Below are 21,584 nucleotides of genomic sequence, written 5' to 3' on the forward strand. Positions count from 1 at the left end.
CATTAAATGCCCTATTTCATGTCTGCCACCTAGCACTAACCCTACATGAGGTGTGCCAGAAGCTCTACAAATTGGAAATTTTTTAGAATAGGTGTACAAACATTTCTTGCAACATTGAGACCACTCCAGGTCTTCTCGTCATACTACCTACCTGGGTGATTGATGTGGCCAAACCTCTGCAAGATACGGACTGGACTAAAATACTGGACTTTCCCCATAAAGTATCCCATGGCTGTCACTTTAAGTACATTCATAGAGCTTCCTTGGGAATGTATTCCGCCCATTGCTTGCCATTGGCTTTGTGGTTTGTAACTCAAATTTTGTTGCTTTCAATTTGCTGGCTTCATTTGTTTTAGGTTATGCAGCTTGAGTTTATCCCCTCCTTTGCCCAAACCTTATTTATAGTATTCTTCCAAGTGCTCCCTTTCTTTAAACAGGCCTGTAAATCTTGTTCTTATCTCATCACATTTGCTGTGCATTCAAAGAAGAATGTCAAATGTCAGGCTCTGTCTTCAGTGAGAACTTAGGGGGTCATTATGACCCTGACGGTCCTGCCCCGCCACGCCGGCAGTGGCAGTCAGACCGCCGACAGCGTGGCGGTTCAGGACCGCCAAATTATGACCAATGTAGTGAACTGGCTGCATTGCAGCCAGTTCACCGCCTGTACCGCCAGGGGGGTGAGACTGCCTGGCCAAAGGTTGACCACTTTCGACCCGGCCGTCCACCTAACACCACCCGCACTCTAACGAGTATCCTTACCGACAGGAATTCCGTGGTGGCAGCCCCGCCATGAAATCCCTGGCGGTAAAGATACTGGCGACAGGAATACTAATTCCTGTCGCCACTACAGGACTCCCCAATCCCCCATCCATGTAGAAGCCACCCCACCCCATCAGGAGCCCCCATCCCCACAAGCAGCGACACCCCTCCTCCCCCCGATTCGCATACTGACCCACTCCTCCCCCGATACCTGTAGTGACCCGACTGCCCCGCACACACACACGCACACATACATACAGACATGCACACATCCACGCTCACTCATTCACACACACATGCACACATGGCCACAATACTCTCCCCACCTCCCGCATACACGCACACATACTCCCCCCACCCCCGCATACACACATTCATTCACACAAGCACACAGAGACTTGCACACACACGCACACAAATACACAAAACACGCCCCTCCATTCACACACCCCTATTCATGCACAAAACACTCAACATCTCCCCTCCCCTGTCAGACGATCACCTTAACTGGTGGTGGTGGTGGTCATCCGGGAGGGACCAGGGTCCATGGAGCTTGCTCCACCACCAACGCCCCGCCAACACAACACTGCCACGCCGTTTACAGTGTTGTAATATGCCGGGCAGTGTTGTGGTAATGTGGTGGTGGCGACGGAGCAAGCTCCACTAGGCCGCCGTCCTCCAGTATGGCTGCTGGCGGCTTCCCCGCCAAATAGTGGCAGATAGCAGCCAGCAGCCATAATATGGCGGTATGAAGACCGCCAACACTGGTTGTTATATAGCGGGCATGACTTCGGCAGTCTACTAAAAAGACCGCCGAAGTCATAGTGAGGACCTTAGTGTTTACTTTTCTTTCTCTTACTTCAAAGTGAGAGGATTTATGCAACAATCTTGCTGGATACTGGTGTTAGGAAAGTTTTACACTTTACTTTACAAGATCACTTTACAACATTTAAGTAAACTTCAGAATATATCAGAATTAGGAGTACAAATAAAGCAAATTTTTGTTAATTCTGAACTGTGCTGGGAACAATACCTTTATATGATTAAAAAAATTGCATTAGGTGATGCAATTTCCGCACATCATCGTCTGTCCACTACATAATTTTATTTGAAAAACTATGTCTGTGCAATGTAATGGACATTTCGATCAAAAACGTGTTGTTTGTAATGGCAGTGCGTTACCACACCATGCATACTCCACTCTGCTCTGCACCACTCCACACCACTGCACCCCACTCTGCATCACTCCATGCCACTGCACTGTGGGACTCACTGCACTCTTCTCCACTCCACTGTATGGCACTGCACTATATGCTACTTCACATTATGCCTCTCTACTCTGCTCTGTACCACTCTACTCTATGCCAATGCACTTTACGCCTCTCTACACCACTGCGCTCTGCACCTCTGCACGCTATACCACTCCGGTCTAGGCAACACCAATCTAGTCTGCACAGATCTACTCTATGCCGCTCTGCAACACTGCACTGTACGCCACAGCACTCTAAGCTAGTACACTCTATGCTAGTGCACTTTACTCTATAACACTCAACTCTATGCCCCTGCACTCTACATCAGTTCATTGTACGTCACTCTAAACTACTGTATGCCACAGCACTCTACACCAGTTTACTCTATGCCATCACACTCTATGCCACTCCACTCTACCCTGCACCTCTCACTCTATGCCACTTCACCACTCTAACCTACTGCACTCTGACACTCTGTTGTATGCCACTCTACTCCACTGCACTTTATGCCACTCTAGTCTGCCCCATGCCACTCTGTGCGACTGCACTCTATGCCAATGCACTCTAAACTGCACTGTTCACCACTGCCCTCTACTCTGCACCACTATACTCCACACCACTGCACTGACACTCTACTCTGCAGCATTGCACTCTCCGTCACTGTACTGTACACCACTTTACTCTGCATCACTCCAGTCTATGCCACTGCACTCTACAGCACTATACTCTACTCTGCACCACTCTACACTACTCCACTCTGCACCACTCTACTTCACTGCACTCTATGCCACTCTACTCTGCCCCACACCACACCACGCCATGCCACTGCACTGTAAACCACTGCACTCTATGCCAACTGCACTGTACTCCACTTTGTTCTGCACCACTGTGCTCTACGCCACTGCTTGCAAGCCACTTTACTTCACTTTACACTACTATTCCACTAACTTTTAGCCATGCTGAACAGCAGCCACTCTGGTGTATAACATGGCTAAAACGCATTGGCAAAGCCAATAACTCTTGCGTAGATGAGACCTATTGGCTTTGCCAAGGTTTGATAGTACTATGAGGTACCGAGGTCCCTGAAAGAACTGTGAATGTGTAAGTCCTTATTTTAAACATGCATTACACACATCATAATATAGGCTGCTACAAAAGCAAATACATTTCGGTTAAGTAAAACAAAGTCCTTCTAAAATACAGATTGAATAATGTATAGTTTATACCTAATGCTAACACTTTTTATAACACTCCATAAAAGCCACACACTCCACAGCTCACCTTGGAGCACCCTTAAAGTACCTCTCTAAAAGAGAATATCTTTGCCATCAGAAAGCTTCAAGTGACTCCTTTGGTGGAAGTCAGTGCAGGTTTCCAAGCCCCTTTGTATTTGCAGATTTACCAGTTGCACACATTTGCATTTCTTTAGGGAAGGAGACCCCCTGGCAAGAAGGTCTGTTTCTTATCTGTCTGCCCTTCCCTCCCTCCAAGCACAGGAGACTCCCTCCCTTGGACTCCAGCTGGGGAACTCATCTGTCCTGATTAGTTTTGTGAAAGGCTAAAATTAGGGACAAATGCTGTCCTTGAGCCTTTCACCAGGGACAACGGATGGCTGGGCGAGGGCGCTCACCCTACCCTGCCCAGATGGCTCCTGTATGCGACATGTTAGGGGACTTGTGCCAACCCACCAGGGGTGTTGGGGCACCGATGCCAGGGGATCCCTCTAACAGGCTCCCTGCGGCTCCTGCCCGCCTCTCGTCCGGGCCACATGTGCACTTTGTGGGCTGCCCTGCCTGTACTAACTCCAGTAGCCCAAAACGCCAACCTCCTTAAAGATGACACCCATGGCCCCACACAGATCACTCACCTTCTCTTCATGAATGTGCTGGCTCAGAAGCCGTCGCAACCCCCAAATATCTCCACCACCACTGGGCTTGTGTTCCTCGCAAGATCCTGGGTGCAGCAGTGATGTGCAGACAGGGTTTCTATTCCAAGGACCCCAAGGTCCCCAAGTAGAAAGCGGGGCGCTTCTCAGCACTGCAGGTTCTATGGGGTACACCTGCCCCAACACTCCTTAATATTTGAGACACCCACAGAGCTCTCACGGAGCACCTCTATACCTGCCAGCACCACACACCGCTGTGCCAGGACAGACACCCACAGAGCTCCCACGCTGCACCTCTGTCCCTGCCAGCACCACGCACCGCTGTAGAGGTACTGAGGCACCCACAGAGCTCCCACGGTGCACCTCTGTCCCTGCCAGCACCACACACCACTGTGCCAGGACAGACACCCACAGAGCTCTCACGGAGCACCTCTATCCCTGCCAGCACCACGCACCGCTGTGCCAGGACAGACACCCACAGAGCTCCCACGGTGCACCTCTGTCCCTGCCAGCACCACACACCGCTGTAGAGGTACTGAGCCACCCACAGAGCTCCCACGGTGCACCTCTGTCCCTGCCAGCACCACACACCACTGTGCCAGGACAGACACCCACAGAGCTCTCACGGAGCACCTCTATCCCTGCCAGCACCACACACCGCTGTAGAGGTACTGAGCCACCCACAGAGCTCCCACGGTGCACCTCTGTCCCTGCCAGCACCACACACCACTGTGCCAGGACAGACACCCACAGAGCTCTCACGGAGCACCTCTATCCCTGCCAGCACCACACACCGCTGTAGAGGTACTGAGGCACCCACAGAGCTCCCACGCTGCACCTCTATCCCTGCCAGCACCACGCACCGCTGTGCCAGGACAGCCACCCACAGAGCTCCCACGGTGCACCTCTGTCCCTGCCAGCACCACACACCACTGTGCCAGGACAGACACCCACAGAGCTCTCACGGAGCACCTCTATCCCTGCCAGCACCACACACCGCTGTAGAGGTACTGAGCCACCCACAGAGCTCCCACGGTGCACCTCTGTCCCTGCCAGCACCACACACCACTGTGCCAGGACAGACACCCACAGAGCTCTCACGGAGCACCTCTATCCCTGCCAGCACCACACACCGCTGTAGAGGTACTGAGGCACCCACAGAGCTCCCACGCTGCACCTCTATCCCTGCCAGCACCACGCACCGCTGTGCCAGGACAGCCACCCACAGAGCTCCCACGGTGCACCTCTGTCCCTGCCAGCACCACACACCACTGTGCCAGGACAGACACCCACAGAGCTCCCACGGAGCACCTCTGTCCCTGCCAGCACCACACACCGCTGTAGAGGTACTGAGGCACCCACAGAGCTCCCACGCTGCACCTCTATCCCTGCCAGCACCACGCACCGCTGTGCCAGGACAGCCACCCACAGAGCTCCCACGGTGCACCTCTGTCCCTGCCAGCACCACACACCACTGTGCCAGGACAGACACCCACAGAGCTCTCACGGAGCACCTCTATCCCTGCCAGCACCACACACCGCTATAGAGGTACTGAGGCACCCACAGAGCTCCCACGCTGCACCTCTATCCCTGCCAGCACCACGCACCGCTGTGCCAGGACAGACACCCACAGAGCTCCCACGGTGCACCTCTGTCCCTGCCAGCACCACGCACCGCTGTGCCAGGACAGACACCCACAGAGCTCCCACGGAGCACCTCTGTCCCTGCCAGCACCACACACCACTGTGCCAGGACAGACACCTACAGGGATCTCACGGTGCACCTCTATCCCTGCCAGCACCACTCACCGCTGTCCCAGGACAGACACCCACAGAGCTCCCACGGAGCACCTCTGTCCCTGCCAGCACCACACACCACTGTGCCAGGACAGACACCCACAGGGATCTCACGGTGCACCTCTATCCCTGCCAGCACCACGCACCGCTGTGCCAGGACAGACACCCACAGAGCTCCCACGGAGCACCTCTATCCCTGCCAGCACCACGCACCACTGTGCCAGGACTGAGACACCCACTGATCTCTCATGAAGCACCTCTATCCCAACCAGCAAAACACACCACTGTGCCAGGACAGACCCACAGAGCTCCCACGCTGCACCTCTATCCCTGCCAGCAACCCACACCGCTGTGCCAGGACTGAGACACCCACTGATATCACAGGCTACAGAGCCAGTAAGGTAGCTTGGGAGGTTCATGCATTACTGCTCTGGGTATCACAGGCTGCAGTGCCAGTAAGGTAGCTTGGGAGGTTCATGCATTACTGCTCTGGGTATCCCAGGCTGCAGTGCCAGTAAGGTAGCTCGGGGGGTTCATGCATTACTGCTCTGGGTATCCCAGGCTGCAGAGCCAGTAAGGTAGCTCGGGGGGATCATGCATTACTGCTCTGGGTATCGCAGGCTGCAGTGCCAGTAAGGTAGCTCGGGGGTTCATGCATTACTGCTCTGGGTATCGCAGGCTGCAGTGCCAGTAAGGTAGCTCGGGAGGTTCCTGCATTACTGCTCTGGGTATCGCAGGCTGCAGTGCCAGTAAGGTAGCTTGGGAGGTTCATGCATTACTGCTCTGGGTATCCCAGGCTGCAGTGCCAGTAAGGTAGCTCGGGGGGGTTCATGCATTACTGCTCTGGGTATCCCAGGCTGCAGAGACAGTAAGGTAGCTCGGGGGGTTCATGCATTACTGCTCTGGGTATCGCAGGCTGCAGTGCCAGTAAGGTAGCTCGGGGGTTCATGCATTACTGCTCTGGGTATCGCAGGCTGCAGAGCCAGTAAGGTAGCTCGGGGGTTTCATGCATTACTGCTCTGGGTATCACAGGCTGCAGTGTCAGTAAGGTAGCTTGGGAGGTTCGTGCATTACTGCTCTGGGTATCGCAGGCTGCAGTGCCAGTAAGGTAGCTTGGGGGGTTCGTGCATTACTGCTCTGGGTATCACAGGCTGCAGTGCCAGTAAGGTAGCTCGGGGGGTTCATGCATTACTGCTCTGGGTATCCCAGGCTGCAGAGCCAGTAAGGTAGCTTGGGAGGTTCATGCTTTACTGCTCTGGGTATCGCAGGCTGCAGTGCCAGTAAGGTAGCTCGGGGGGTTCATTCATTACTGCTCTGGGTATCACAGGCTGCAGTGCCAGTAAGGTAGCTTAGAAGGTGTGTGCATTACTGCTCTGGGTATCACAGGCTGCAGTGTCAGTAAGGTAGTGTGGAAGGTTCATGCATTACTGCTCTGGGTATCGAAGGCTGCAGTGTCAGAACAGTAGCAGGGAAGGTTCATGCATTACTGCTCTGGGTATCGAAGGCTGCAGTGTTGGTAAGGTAGCTTGGGAGGTTCATGCATTACTGCTCTGGGTATCCCAGGCTGCAGAGCCAGTAAGGTAGCTTGGGAGGTTCGTGCATTACTGCTCTGGGTATCGCAGGCTGCAGTGCCAGTAAGGTAGCTTGGAAGGTTCATGCATTACTGCTCTGGGTATCGAAGGCTGCAGTGTCAGAACAGTAGCAGGGAAGGTTCATGCATTACTGCTCTGGGAACCGCAGGCTGCAGTGTTGGTAAGGTAGCTTGGGAGGTTCATGCATTACTGCTCTGGGTATCCCAGGCTGCAGTGCCAGTAAGGTAGCTTGGGAGGTTCATGCATTACTGCTCTGGGTATCGCCGGCTGCAGTGGCAGTAAGGTAGCTCGGGGGTTCATGCATTACTGCTCTGGGTATCCCAGGCTGCAGAGCCAGTAAGGTAGCTTGGGAGGTTCATGCATTACTGCTCTGGGTATCACAGGCTGCAGTGCCAGTAAGGTAGCTCGGGAGGTTCATGCATTACTGCTCTGGGTATCCCAGGCTGCAGAGCCAGTAAGGTAGCTCGGGGGGTTCATGCATTACTGCTCTGGGTATCCCAGGCTGCAGAGCCAGTAAGGTAGCTTGGGAGGTTCATGCATTACTGCTCTGGGTATCCCAGGCTGCAGAGCCAGTAAGGTAGCTCGGGGGGTTCATGCATTACTGCTCTGGGTATCACTGGCTGCAGTGCCAGTAAGGTAGCAGGGAAGGTTCATGCATTACTGCTCTGGGTATCCCAGGCTGCAGAGCCAGTAAGGTAGCTCGGGGGGTTCATGCATTACTGCTCTGCTGCATCAGAGTGTGGACGTGGAAGCTCCAAGTCGGTGCCTATTTAATATCAGTATTTAAATGATGTCACTGGACTATATAATGAAGAGTGTTATAGAGCGTCCGTGATCCAGTTCCAACGGGATTCAAAGCCCAGGCTGTGATGGGGAGGAGGGGGCAGCAGTGTGTCCTGGGCCCTAGCGCATAGAAGGAAAGGTGCTGCTGTTTGAATGATACAATACAGCGATAACCGGGGTTCAATGGGCCCCGCAGGCCTCCCGCCGGCCCTGGTGCCACTGCACCTGCTGCGCCCATGAAAGCTACGACCCCTGGGGCCAGCTTGTAATTGAAGCGGGGCCAGACGGGACGCTGGCCATCCTTGTTTACATTGTGGCTGCTCCGCCCATCGCTCAACCCACGGACAAGGAGTGTACATACCTAACAACAACCCCCCCCCGAGCAGGTAACCCCTCCTCAACCCCTCCAGACTTCACAGCAATTCATTATCTCCGTCTCACTGGGGGTGGGGGGGGGGGGGGGGGGTATCACCATCTCACCAGGACACGCACTTGTCACAGAACATGTGGTCTCAGGTGTGCTACTCCCATCAACTGCAGCAAGACTACAACTCCCAGAATGCACTGCTTCTCAACAAAAACCCAGGACTGGCTCCACAGTAACTAAAGTAACAATAGGCAGTATGTTTGTTGGGACACATGTCCTGAAAACACAGAGTAACAATACAGCATGATAAACCCATGAAAGAAATCAAACCCACACCCCTATAGAGCCAAATTATATCAAATAAGGGGGAGAGGAGGGTGGTGGTGGGGGCACAGCGAAACATTATTCTGTGGGTAGACGAGAGGGCCTTCGAGTAGGAGGGGGGCTCCTGGGCAGGAGAGGGGGCTCCTGTGGCATGAGAGGGGGCTCTAGGGCAGGAGGGGGCTCTTAGGGCAGGAGAGGGGGCTCTTGGGCAGGAGAGGGGGCTCTTAGGGCAGGAGAGGGGGCTCTTGGGCAGGAGAGGGGGCTCTTAGGGCAGGACAGGGGGCTCTTGGGCAGGAGGGGATCCTGGGCAGGAGAGGGGGCTCTTGGGCAGGAGAGGGGGCTCTTAGGGCAGGAGAGGGGGCTCTTGGGCAGGAGGGGATCCTGGGCAGGAGAGGGGGCTCTTGGGGCAGGATGGGGCTCCTGGGCAGGAGAGGGGGCTCTTGGACAGGAGAGGGGGCTCCTGGGCAGGAGAGGGGGCTCTTGGACAGGAGAGGGGGCTCCTGGGCAGGAGGGATCCTGGGCAGGAGAGGGGGCTCTTGGACAGGAGAGGGGGCTCCTGGGCAGGAGGGATCCTGGGCAGGAGAGGAGGCTCCTGGGCAGCAGGGGCTCTTGGGCAGGAGTGAAGGGGGTGCTCTTGTCCTTACCTCAGCTGATGGACGATGTCGGCTGCTCCTGCGGAGGGTCAGAGGGAGCTGCCCCGACTCCAAGTGCCCTTTATACCCCCGGAGAGCTGTAAGGGCGGCCCCCCACATGCATCCCCCCTGCCCCCCCAGACCGGTCCCACCACTTCTGGAGGGGTGGGAGGGAGGCAGGGCCCCGAGGAGGGGGGAGGGGCACTGAGAGGGCAGGAAGAAGGAAAACCTGTCAGACCTGACTGACCATGTGCACTCACCTCCGACCCACTGAGCTACCGCGGGGAGCCTGAGCACTGACCGCCATTAACACCCCCGACTCCTCATCTCATCACCTGGAGGAGGAAAGGCCGAGCCAGCCCGTCTGTGGTTCCAAACAGGGGCAGGGTCCAGGGAGTGATGGTACCAGGGAGTGATGGGGCCCCAGTGCTAGGGAGTGATTGGGCCCCAGTACCAGGGAGTGATGGGGCCCCAGTGTCACGGAGCCTCGGAGTGATGGGGCCCCAGTGCCAGGGAGTGATTGGGCCCCAGTACCAGGGAGTGATGGTGCCAGGGAGTGATGGGGCCCCGGTGCCAGGGAGTGATTGGGCCCCAGTGCCAGGAAGTGATGGTGCCAGGGAGTGATGGGGCCCCAGTGCCACACGGGCTTTCAGTGGCGCAGCCAGGGCACCACGGGCCCCAATCAAAGCATAGAAAACATGAATAGGCAGTAAAACAGCGGTAACTGATTGGCCGGTGCCCCGGTGCCACTGCACCTGCTGCACTCTTGAGAGCTATGGCCCTGCCTTCAGGTACCTCTCCGCCCCGGCGCCCCTGAACATCTTCAACCGCGGCCTCTCATTTCACTCCCTAGCTCACTCCTTTAGTTTTCTCTCCTCGCCGCCACCTTCTGTCTCTCCCCTTCCGTCCCCGTCCCTCTCCACCGATGTTTCCATCCCCCCAGTGGCTCTGCCTTCTCCCTCCTTCTCTTCTCCCTTTCATGCTCCTCCCCGACCCCTATCTCTTCACCTCCCCTTGGACCCATATGTCTACATCCTCCATTGTATCTCCAACCTGCCCCTGCACTCTCCCCTCTCTATTCATCCCTCTTCCTCACAGGATCCCTCCCTGACCTCTTATCCTCTCCACCCTCCACTCTCCATTCACCTCTCTTCCTCACAGGATCCCTCCCTGACCTCTTCTGCCCACCCGTCAACCCTCCACTCACCATTCATCCCTCTTCCTCACAGGATCCTTCCCTGACCTCTTCTCCCCACCCCTCCACCCTCCACTCACCATTCATCCCTCTTCCTCACAGGATCCCTCCCTGACCTCTTATCCCCTCCACCCTCCCCTCCCCATTCAACTCTCTTCCTCACAGGATCCCTCCCTGACCTCTTCTCCCAAACCCCTCCACTCTCCCCTCTCTAGTCATCCCTCTTCCTCACAGGATCCCTCCCTGACCTTTTCTCCCCACCTCTCCACCCTCCACTCACCATTCATCCCTCTTACTCACAAGATCCCTCCCTGACCTCTTATCCTCTCCACCCTCCACCCTCCCCTATCCATTCATCTCTCTTCCTCACAGGATCCCTCCCCGACCTCTTCTCCCAAACCCCTCCACCCTCCCCTCTCCATTCATCCCTCTTCCTCACAGGATCCCTCCCTGACCTCTTATCCTTTCCACCCTCCACTCTCCATTCATCTCTCTTCCTCACAGGATCCCTCCCTCACCTCTTCTACCAAACCCCTCCACCCTCCACTCACCATTCATCCCTCTTCCTCACAGGATCCCTCCCTGACCTCTTCTCCCCACCCCTCCACTCACCATTCATCCCTCTTCCTCACAGGATCCCTCCCTGACCTCTTCTCCCCACCCTCCACCCTCCACTCACCATTCATCCCTCTTCCTCACAGGATCCCTCCCTAACCTCTTCTCCCCACCTCTCCACCCTCCACCCTCCCCTCTCCATTCATCCCTCTTCCTCACAGGATCCCTCCCTGACCTCTTATCCTCTCCACCCTCCCCTATCCATTCATCTCTCTTCCTCACAGGATCCCTCCCCGACCTCTTCTCCCAAACCCCTCCACCCTCCCCTCTCCATTCATCCCTCTTCCTCACAGGATCCCTCCCTGACCTCTTATCCTTTCCACCCTCCACTCTCCATTCATCTCTCTTCCTCACAGGATCCCTCCCTCACCTCTTCTCCCAAACCCCTCCACCCTCCACTCACCATTCATCCCTCTTCCTCACAGGATCCCTCCCTGACCTCTTCCCCCCACCCCTCCACTCACCATTCATCCCTCTTCCTCACAGGATCCCTCCCTGACCTCTTCTCCCCACCCTCCACCCTCCACTCACCATTCATCCCTCTTCCTCACAGGATCCCTCCCTAACCTCTTCTCCCCACCTCTCCACCCTCCACCCTCCCCTCTCCATTCATCCCTCTTCCTCACAGGATCCCTCCCTGACCTCTTCTCTTCAACCCCTCCATTCTCCATTCACCTCTCCATTCATCTCTCGTCCTCACAGGATCCCTCCCTGATCTCTTCTCTCCCCCCCTCCACCCTCCCCTCTCCATTCATCCCTCTTCCTCACAGGATCCCTCCCTGACCTCTTATACTCTCCACCCCTCCACCCTCCCCTCTCCATTCATCCCTCTTCCTCACAGGATCCCTCCCTGACATCTTCTCCCAAACCCCTTGTAGGAGGCTGGACTGGCTTGTAGTGAGTACCAAGGGGTACTTGCACCTTGCACCAGGCCCAGTTATCCCTTATTAGTGTATAGGGTGTCTAGCAGCTTAGGCTGATAGATAATGGTAGCTTAGCAGAGCAGCTTAGGCTGAACTAGGAGACGTGTGAAGCTACTACAGTACCACTTAGTGTCATATGCACAATATCATAAGCAAACACAATACACAGTTCTACTAAAAATAAAGGTACTTTATTTTTATGACAATATGCCAAAGTATCTTAGAGTGTACCCTCAGTGAGGGGATAGGAAATATACACAAGATATATATACACAATAGCAAAAATATGCAGTATAGTCTTAGAAAACAGTGCAAACAATGTATAGTTACAATAGGATGCAATGGGGAAACATAGGGATAGGGGCAACACAAACCATATACTCCAAAAGTGGAATGCGAACCACGAATGGACCCCAAACCTATGTGACCTTGTAGAGGGTCGCTGGGACTATTAGAAAATAGTGAGAGTTAGAAAAATAACCCTCCCCAAGACCCTGAAAAGTGAGTGCAAAGTGCACTAAAGTTCCCCTAAGGACAAAGTAGTCGTGTTAGAGGAATAATGCAGGAAAGACACAAACCAGCAATGCAACAACTGTGGATTTCCAATCTAGGGTACCTGTGGAACAAGGGGACCAAGTCCAAAAGTCACAAGCAAGTCGGAGATGGGCAGATGCCCAGGAAATGCCAGCTGCGGGTGCAAAGAAGCTTCGACTGGACAGAAGAAGCTGAGGTTTCTGCAGGAACGAAAAGGGCTAGAGACTTCCCCTTTGGTGGACGCATCCCTCTCGCCTTGGAGAGTCGTGCAGAAGTGTTTTCCTGCCGGAAGGACGCCGACAAGCCTTGCTACACGCAAATCGTGCGTTTGGCGTTTTTGGACACTGCTGGGGCTCAGGAGGGACCAGGAGGTCGCAAATTGGACCTGAAGAGAGAGGGGACGTCGAGCAAGACAAAGAGCCCTCGCTGAAGCAGGTAGCACCCGGAGAAGTGCCAGAAACAGGCACTACGAGGATGCGTGAAACGGTGCTCGCCGAAGTTGCACAAAGGAGTCCCACGTCGCCGGAGACCAACTTAGAAAGTCGTGCAATGCAGGTTAGAGTGCCGTGGACCCAGGCTTGGCTGTGCACAGAGGATTTCCGCCGGAAGTGCACAGGGGCCGGAGTAGCTTGCAAAGTCGCGGTTCCCAGCAATGCAGCCCAGCGAGGTGAGGCAAGGACTTACCTCCACCAAACTTGGACTGAAGAGTCACTGGACTGTGGGGGTCACTTGGACAGAGTCGCTGGATTCGATGGACCTCGCTCGTTGTGCTGAGAGGAGACCCAAGGGACCGGTCATGCAGCTTTTTGGTGCCTGCGGTTGCAGGGGGAAGATTCCGTCGACCCACGGGAGATTTCTTCGGAGCTTCTGGTGCAGAGAGGAGGCAGGCTACCCCCACAGCATGCACAAGCAGGAAAACAGTCGAGAAGGCGGCAGGATCAGCGTTACAGAGTTGCAGTAGTCGTCTTTGCTACTATGTTGCAGGTTTGCAGGCTTCCAGCGCGGTCAGCGGTCGTTTCCTTATCAGAAGGTGAAGAGGGAGATGCAGAGGAACTCGGATGAGCTCGTGCATTCGTTATCTAAAGTTTCCCCAGAGACAGAGACCCTAAATAGCCAGAAAAGAGGGTTTGGCTACCTAGGAGAGAGGATAGGCTAGCAACACCTGAAGGAGCCTATCACAAGGAGTCTCTGACGTCACCTGGTGGCACTGGCCACTCAGAGCAGTCCAGTGTGCCAGCAGCACCTCTGTTTCCAAGATGGCAGAGGTCTGGAGCACACTGGAGGAGCTCTGGACACCTCCCAGGGGAGGTGCAGGTCAGGGGAGTGGTCACTCCCCTTTCCTTTGTCCAGTTTCGCGCCAGAGCAGGGGCTAAGGGGTCCCTGAACCGGTGTAGACTGGCTTATGCAGAATTGGGCACATCTGTGCCCAACAAAGCATTTCCAGAGGCTGGGGGAGGCTTCTCCTCCCCTGCCTTCACACCATTTTCCAAAGGGAGAGGGTGTCACACCCTCTCTCAGAGGAAGTTCTTTGTTCTGCCATCCTGGGCCAGGCCTGGCTGGACCCCAGGAGGGCAGCTGCCTGTCTGAGGGGTTGGCAGCAGCAGCAGCTGCAGTGAAACCCCAGGAAGGGCAGTTTGGCAGTACCAGGGTCTGTGCTACAGACCACTGGGATCATGGGATTGTGCCAACTATGCCAGGATGGCATAGAGGGGGCAATTCCATGATCATAGACATGTTACATGGCCATATTCGGAGTTACCATTGTGAAGCTACATATAGGTAGTGACCTATATGTAGTGCACGCGTGTAATGGTGTCCCCGCACTCACAAAGTTCAGGGAATTGGCTCTGAACAATGTGGGGGCACCTTGGCTAGTGCCAGGGTGCCCTCACACTAAGTAACTTTGCACCTAACCTTTACCAGGTAAAGGTTAGACATATAGGTGACTTATAAGTTACTTAAGTGCAGTGTAAAATGGCTGTGAAATAACGTGGACGTTATTTCACTCAGGCTGCAGTGGCAGGCCTGTGTAAGAATTGTCAGAGCTCCCTATGGGTGGCAAAAGAAATGCTGCAGCCCATAGGGATCTCCTGGAACCCCAATACCCTGGGTACCTCAGTACCATATACTAGGGAATTATAAGGGTGCTCCAGTAAGCCAATGTAAATTGGTAAAAATGGTCACTAGCCTGTCAGTGACAATTTGGAAAGAACTGAGAGAGCATAACCACTGAGGTTCTGGTTAGCAGAGCCTCAGTGAGACAGTTAGTCACTACACAGGTAACACATTCAGGCACACTTATGAGCACTGGGGCCCTGGGTTACCAGGGTCCCAGTGACACATACAACTAAAACAACATATATACAGTGAAAAATGGGGGTAACATGCCAGGCAAGATGGTACTTTCCTACACAACCCCCCCCCAAACGAAGGACAATAAGACTAGCCATGACCTGATGAGTCTTCATTGTCTAAGTGGAAATATCTGGAGAGTCCATCTGCATTGGAGTGGCTACTCCCAGGTCTATGTTCCACTGTATAGTCCATTCCCTGTAGGGATATGGACCACCTCAACAATTTAGGATTTTCACCTTTCATTTGTTTTAGCCAAAGTAGAGGTTTGTGGTCTGTCTGAACAATGAAGTGAGTGCCAAACAGGTATGGCCTCAACTTCTTCAGAGCCCAGACCACAGCAAAGGCCTCCCTCTCAATGGCAGACCAACGCTTTTCTCTAGGGGTCAACCTCCTACTAATAAAAGCAACAGGTTGATCCTGGCCCTCAGAATTAAGTTGTGATAGGACTGCCCCTACTCCTAATTCAGATGCATCAGTTTGGACATAGAATTTTTTAGAGTAACAAGGGCTTTTCAGGACAGGTGCAGAGCACATGGCCTGCTTCAGCTCCTCGAAAGCTTTCTGACAGCTTGCTGTCCATAATACCTTTTTAGGCATTTTCTTGGATGTGAGGTCATTAAGAGGGGCTGCAATGGAGCCATAGTTCTTAATGAACCTCCTGTAATACCCAGTGAGGCCTAGGAAGGCTCTCACCTGAGTCTGAGTGGTAGGGGGAACCCAATCAATGATAGTTTGGATTTTCCCCTGAAGTGGTGCAATCTGTTCCCCACCAACAAGGTGTCCCAGATAAACCACCTTACCCTGCCCTATCTGGCACTTTGAAGCCTTGATAGTGAGGCCTGCCTTTTGCAAGGCCTCCAAAACTTTCCATAGGTGGACCAGGTGATCATCCCAGCTGGAGCTAAAGACAGCTATATCGTCCAAATATGCTGCACTGAAAGCTTCCAGCCCTTGCAGGACTGTGTTCACCAACCTCTGAAAAGTGGCAGGTGCATTTTTCAAACCAAAAGGCATTACAGTAAACTGGTAATGTCCTCCAATGGTAGAAAATGCAGTCTTAGATTTAGCATCTTCTGATAATTTGATCTGCCAATACCCTGCAGTCAAATCAAAAGTGCTTAGATACTTGGCAGATGCCAGTGTATCTATAAGCTCATCTGCCCTGGGTATAGGGTGAGCATCAGTTTTGGTTACCAAGTTGAGACCTCTATAGTCTACACAAAACCTCATTTCCTTCTTTCCATCTTTAGAATTGGGTTTTGGTACCAGTACCACAGGGGAAGCCCATGGACTGTCAGAGTGCTCAACCACTCCTAGTTCCAACATTTTCTGAACTTCTTGCTTTATGCAGTCCCTGACATGGTCAGGCTGCCTATAGATCTTACTTTTGACAGGTAAACTGTCTCCAGTATCTATAGTGTGCTCACACCAAGAAGTGGTGCCTGGCACAGTAGACAAGAGTTCTGAAAATTGTCCTAGGAGATTTATGCAATGGTCTTTCTGCTCAGCAGTAAGACAATCTGCCAAAACTACCCCTTCCACAAGAGCATCTTGTTCTGTGGAAGAGAAGAGATCAGGTAGAGGATCACTGTATTCTTCCTGTCCCTCATCAGTTGCCATGAGCAGGGTGAGATCAGCCCTGTCATAGTAGGGTTTCAGGCGGTTGACATGGAGCACCCTAAGGGGACTCCTGGCAGTGCCTAAGTCAACCAAGTATGTGACTTCACCCTTTTTTTCAACAATTGTGTGGGGACCACTCCATTTATCTTGGAGTGCTCTTGGGGCCACAGGCTCCAAGACCCACACTTTCTGCCCTGGTTGGTACTGAACCAAAACAGCCTTCTGATCATGCCATTGCTTCTGGAGCTCTTGGCTGGCCTGAAGGTTTTTACTGGCCTTTTTCATGTACTCAGCCATCCTTGATCTGAGGCCAAGTACATAATCCACAATATCCTGCTTAGGAGCTTTTAAAGGTTGTTCCCAACCCTCCTTTACAAGTGTGAGTGGACCCCTAACAGGGTGTCCAAAAAGAAGTTCAAAGGGGCTGAAGCCCACTCCTTTCTGGGGTACCTCCCTGTAGGCAAAAAGGAGGCATGGTAGAAGGATATCCCATCTCCTGCGGAGTTTTTCAGGGAGTCCCATAATCATGCCTTTGAGAGTTTTATTAAATCTCTCCACCAGTCCATTTGTTGGTGGATGATAGGGTGTTGTGAACTTGTACGTTACACCACACTCCTTCCACATGGCCTTTAAGTATGCAGACCTGAAATTTGCTTCCTCTGTCTGATACTACTTCCTTTGGGAAGCCCACCCTGGAAAATATTCCCAGGAGGGCCTTTGCCACTGCAGGAGCTGTAGTGGTCCTTAAAGGAATTGCTTCAGGGTATCTTGTGGCATGGTCCACTACCACCAAGATAAACCTATTGCCTGAAGCAGTAGGAGGGTCAAGGGGGCCAACTATGTCAACCCCTACCCTTTCAAAGGGAACCCCAACCACAGGCAGTGGGATAAGGGGTGCCTTTGGGGTGCCACCTGTCTTGCCACTGGCTTGACAGGTTTCACAGGACTTACAAAATTCTTTTGTGTCCTCAGACATCCTAGGCCAATGAAACAATGGAACCAATCTGTCCCAAGTTTTCATTTGACCCAGGTGCCCAGCTAGGGGAATGTCATGTGCCAGTGTTAGGAGGAACTTTCTGTACTCCTGAGGAATCACTAATCTCCTGGCAGCTCCAGGTTTAGGATCCCTATGCTCAGTGTACAAGAGGTTGTCCTCCCAGTAAACTCTGTGAGAGTCACTGACATCCCCATTAGCCTGTTTGACAGCTTGCTGTCTGAGACCCTCTAATGTGGGACAGGTTTGCTGTGCCATACTCAGCTCCTCTCTGGCAGGCCCCCCTTCACCCAAAAGCTCAGCAGTGTCTGCTTCCAGCTCCTCTGGTGTAGGTTCTGCACAGGGAGGGAATTCTTCTTCCTCAGAAGTAGAATCCACTGTAGAGGGAGGGATAGTAGGAAGTGGTTTGCTTCTACTAGCCCTAGCTTTAGGGAGCACTTGGTCCATTGTTCCAGGATCCAAGCTTCCCTGTCCTTTTTGCTTTTTGGCCTGAGCCCTTGTCAAAGCAAAAATATGCCCTGGGATGCCCAGCATTGCTGCATGGGCCTCCAACTCCACATCTGACCAAGCTGATGTCTCCAAATCATTCCCTAATAGACAGTCTACAGGTAAATCTGAAGCTACCACAACTTTCTTTGGACCAGTTACCCCCCCCCAGTTGAGATTTACAACAGCCATGGGGTGGCTTTGTGTTATGTTGTGAGCATCGGTTACTTGGTACTGGTGTCCAAGTATGTGTTGTTCAGGGTGCACCAGTTTCTCAATCACCATTGTGACACTGGCACCTGTGTCCCTGTAGGCCTGGACCTCAACACCATTTATTAGGGTTAGTTGCTTGTACTTCTCCAAGTTATGGGGGCAAGCAACCAAAGTGGCTAAATCAATAGCCCCTTCAGAGACTAAAGTAGCCTCTGTGGTCTCCCTAATTAGACCAACCCCAACTAAATTACCAAAAGTGAGCCCAGCTACTCCCTTGGATTGGCTATTAGTAGGTTTGCTCCCACCACCACTGCTATTAGTAGGGACACTAGGTGTAGCAGTAGGGGTTGTAGTGGTAGGAGCTGTGGTGCCTTTCTTTGGACAACTGGGATCTGTTGTCCAATGGCCTTTTATTTTACATAAATAGCACCATGGTTTCTTTTCCTTGTTCTGATTAAAGGAGGATTTGGACCCACCACCCCCACCAGAGTGTTTTTGTGGGCCTGATGAAGACTCATTTTTAGATTTGTCCCCACCCTTGTCAGAAGACTTACCATCCTTCTTTTTGTTGCCATCTTTGTCACCCCCTGTATGAACTTTTCTGTTCACTCTTGTTCTGACCCATTTGTCTGCCTTCTTTCCCAATTCTTGGGGAGAGGTCAGATCAGAGTCCACCAAGTACTGGTGCAACAAATCAGACACACAATTATTAAGAATATGCTCTCTCAGGATCAAGTTATAAAGGCTGTCATAATCAGTAACTTTACTGCCATGTAACCACCCCTCCAAGGCCTTCACTGAATGGTCAATGAAATCAACCCAGTCTTGTGAAGACTCCTTTTTGGTCTCTCTGAACTTTATCCTGTACTGTTCAGTGGTTAAGCCATAACCATCCAGGAGTGCATTCTTAAGAACTTGGAAATTATTAGCATCATTTTCTTTCACAGTAAGGAGCCTATCCCTACCTTTTCCACTAAATGATAGCCATAGGATAGCAGCCCACTGCCTTTGAGGGACATCCTGTACAACACAGGCCCTCTCAAGTGCAGCAAACCACTTGTTAATGTCATCCCCCTCCTTATAAGGGGGAACTATCTTGTGCAGATTCCTGGAATCATGCTCTTTTGCAGGATGACTATGGGGAATACTGCTGCTGCCACCATGGGTATCTAAACCCAACTTCTGTCTTTCCTTCTCTAATTCAAAAGACTGTCTATCCAAATCCAGCTGTTGCTTTTTAAGCTTCAGTCTGGTTTGTTCCACCCTCAACTTATTGAGTTCCCTCTCTAACATTCTGTCATCAGGGTTGGTGGGAGGGACATTTCTAGAAACAGAGCTATGATGGGAATGAACAGAAGGAGACCTGTCCCTTACAGAAGCCAACTTAACAGCTTGGTTTACAGAAACATTACTACCAGTATGGTGAGAATAAATGCTTTTGCTATGATGTGAGACAACACTATTTCTTTGGTGTGGCTCATCATCATTACCATCTATGCTAGATTGTCTAGTAATGGGCAGGCTAGGAAGTTTCTTTCCTGAATCTTTTCCTGGGGGAGTCCCTGAATCAGATTGGGAACTATTAGGTACTTTTTCAAAAGATGGGCCACCTCTGGCCTTATCCTGTTCTCTAAGCATGTTAATTAACAGTTCCAAGGCAGGATTCTTCCCTACACTCAAACCTCTCTCTATACAGAGACTCCTTGCTCTTTTCCAGCTAAGGTTGTCATATGCACGTTTGGACAGATCAACACTTTGGCCTGTGCTTGACATTTTTTAGAGAGAGTTAAAGTGATAGAGAAAGAGACAAAAGTTTTCAGAACTTTTTGGAAAGACAGAAAAAAAACTTTTTAAACTTTTAAGAACTTTTTGAAAGTTTAGGAGTACTTTTCAGCACTTAGAAAAGAGTGAAAAGAGGAAATGCAAAACTTTTTGGCTATGTGTATATACACTGACCTTGTTTTGTATATTTTTCTCTTATGAAAAGTACAATGACAAGAGTGGTAAGTAGTCTCAAGCACTTATCCCACCACTGCACAACCAATGTAGGAGGCTGGACTGGCTTGTAGTGAGTACCAAGGGGTACTTGCACCTTGCACCAGGCCCTGTTATCCCTTATTAGTGTATAGGGTGTCTAGCAGCTTAGGCTGATAGATAATGGTAGCTTAGCAGAGCAGCTTAGGCTGAACTAGGAGACGTGTGAAGCTACTACAGTACCACTTAGTGTCATATGCACAATATCATAAGGAAACACAATACACAGTTATACTAAAAATAAAGGTACTTTATTTTTATGACAATATGCCAAAGTATCTTAGAGTGTACCCTCAGTAAGGGGATAGGAAATATACACAAGATATATATACACAATAGCAAAAATATGCAGTATAGTCTTAGAAAACAGTGCAAACAATGTATAGTTACAATAGGATGCAATGGGGAAACATAGGGATAGGGGCAACACAAACCATATACTCCAAAAGTGGAATGCGAACCACGAATGGACCCCAAACCTATGTGACCTTGTAGAGGGTCGCTGGGACTATTAGAAAATAGTGAGAGTTAGAAAAATAACCCTCCCCAAGACCCTGAAAAGTGAGTGCAAAGTGCACTAAAGTTCCCCTAAGGACAAAGTAGTCGTGTTAGAGGAATAATGCAGGAAAGACACAAACCAGCAATGCAACAACTGTGGATTTCCAATCTAGGGTACCTGTGGAACAAGGGGACCAAGTCCAAAAGTCACAAGCAAGTCGGAGATGGGCAGATGCCCAGGAAATGCCAGCTGCGGGTGCAAAGAAGCTTCGACTGGACAGAAGAAGCTGAGGTTTCTGCAGTAACGAAAAAGGCTAGAGACTTTCCCTTTGGTGGACGAATCCCTCTCGCCTTGGAGAGTCGTGCAGAAGTGTTTTCCCGCCGGAAGGACGCCAACAAGCCTTGCTACACGCAAATCGTGCGTTTGGCGTTTTTGGACGCTGCTGGGGCCCAGGAGAGACCAGGAGGTCGCAAATTGGACCTGAAGAGAGAGGAGACGTCGAGCAAGACAAAGAGCCCTCGCTGAAGCAGGTAGCACCCGGAGAAGTGCCAGAAACAGGCACTACAAGGATGCGTGAAACGGTGCTCGCCGAAGTTGCACAAAGGAGTCCCACGTCGCCGGAGACCAACTTAGAAAGTCGTGCAATGCAGGTTAGAGTGCCGTGGACCCAGGCTTGGCTGTGCACAGAGGATTTCCACCGGAAGTGCACAGGGGCCGGAGTAGCTGC

The 21,584-nt window shown here is 52.2% G+C and overlaps 1 protein-coding gene across 1 annotated transcript in view; it reads right to left on the reverse strand.

Annotated features, from left to right (window-relative positions):
• The window catches only part of LOC138252828 (uncharacterized), a 138,700-nt gene extending 129,188 nt beyond the window's left edge, over positions 1-9,512 (reverse strand). The window contains exon 1 of the mRNA XM_069205770.1: positions 9,402-9,512. The gene's annotated coding sequence lies outside the window, so the exon portion shown is untranslated. The remainder of the gene's footprint in view (positions 1-9,401) is intronic.
• Between the last annotated feature and the right edge of the window lie 12,072 nt (positions 9,513-21,584).

This window comes from Pleurodeles waltl, chromosome 1_2 (assembly GCF_031143425.1).
Source record: "Pleurodeles waltl isolate 20211129_DDA chromosome 1_2, aPleWal1.hap1.20221129, whole genome shotgun sequence".
NCBI classification, from domain to species: Eukaryota; Metazoa; Chordata; class Amphibia; order Caudata; family Salamandridae; genus Pleurodeles; species Pleurodeles waltl.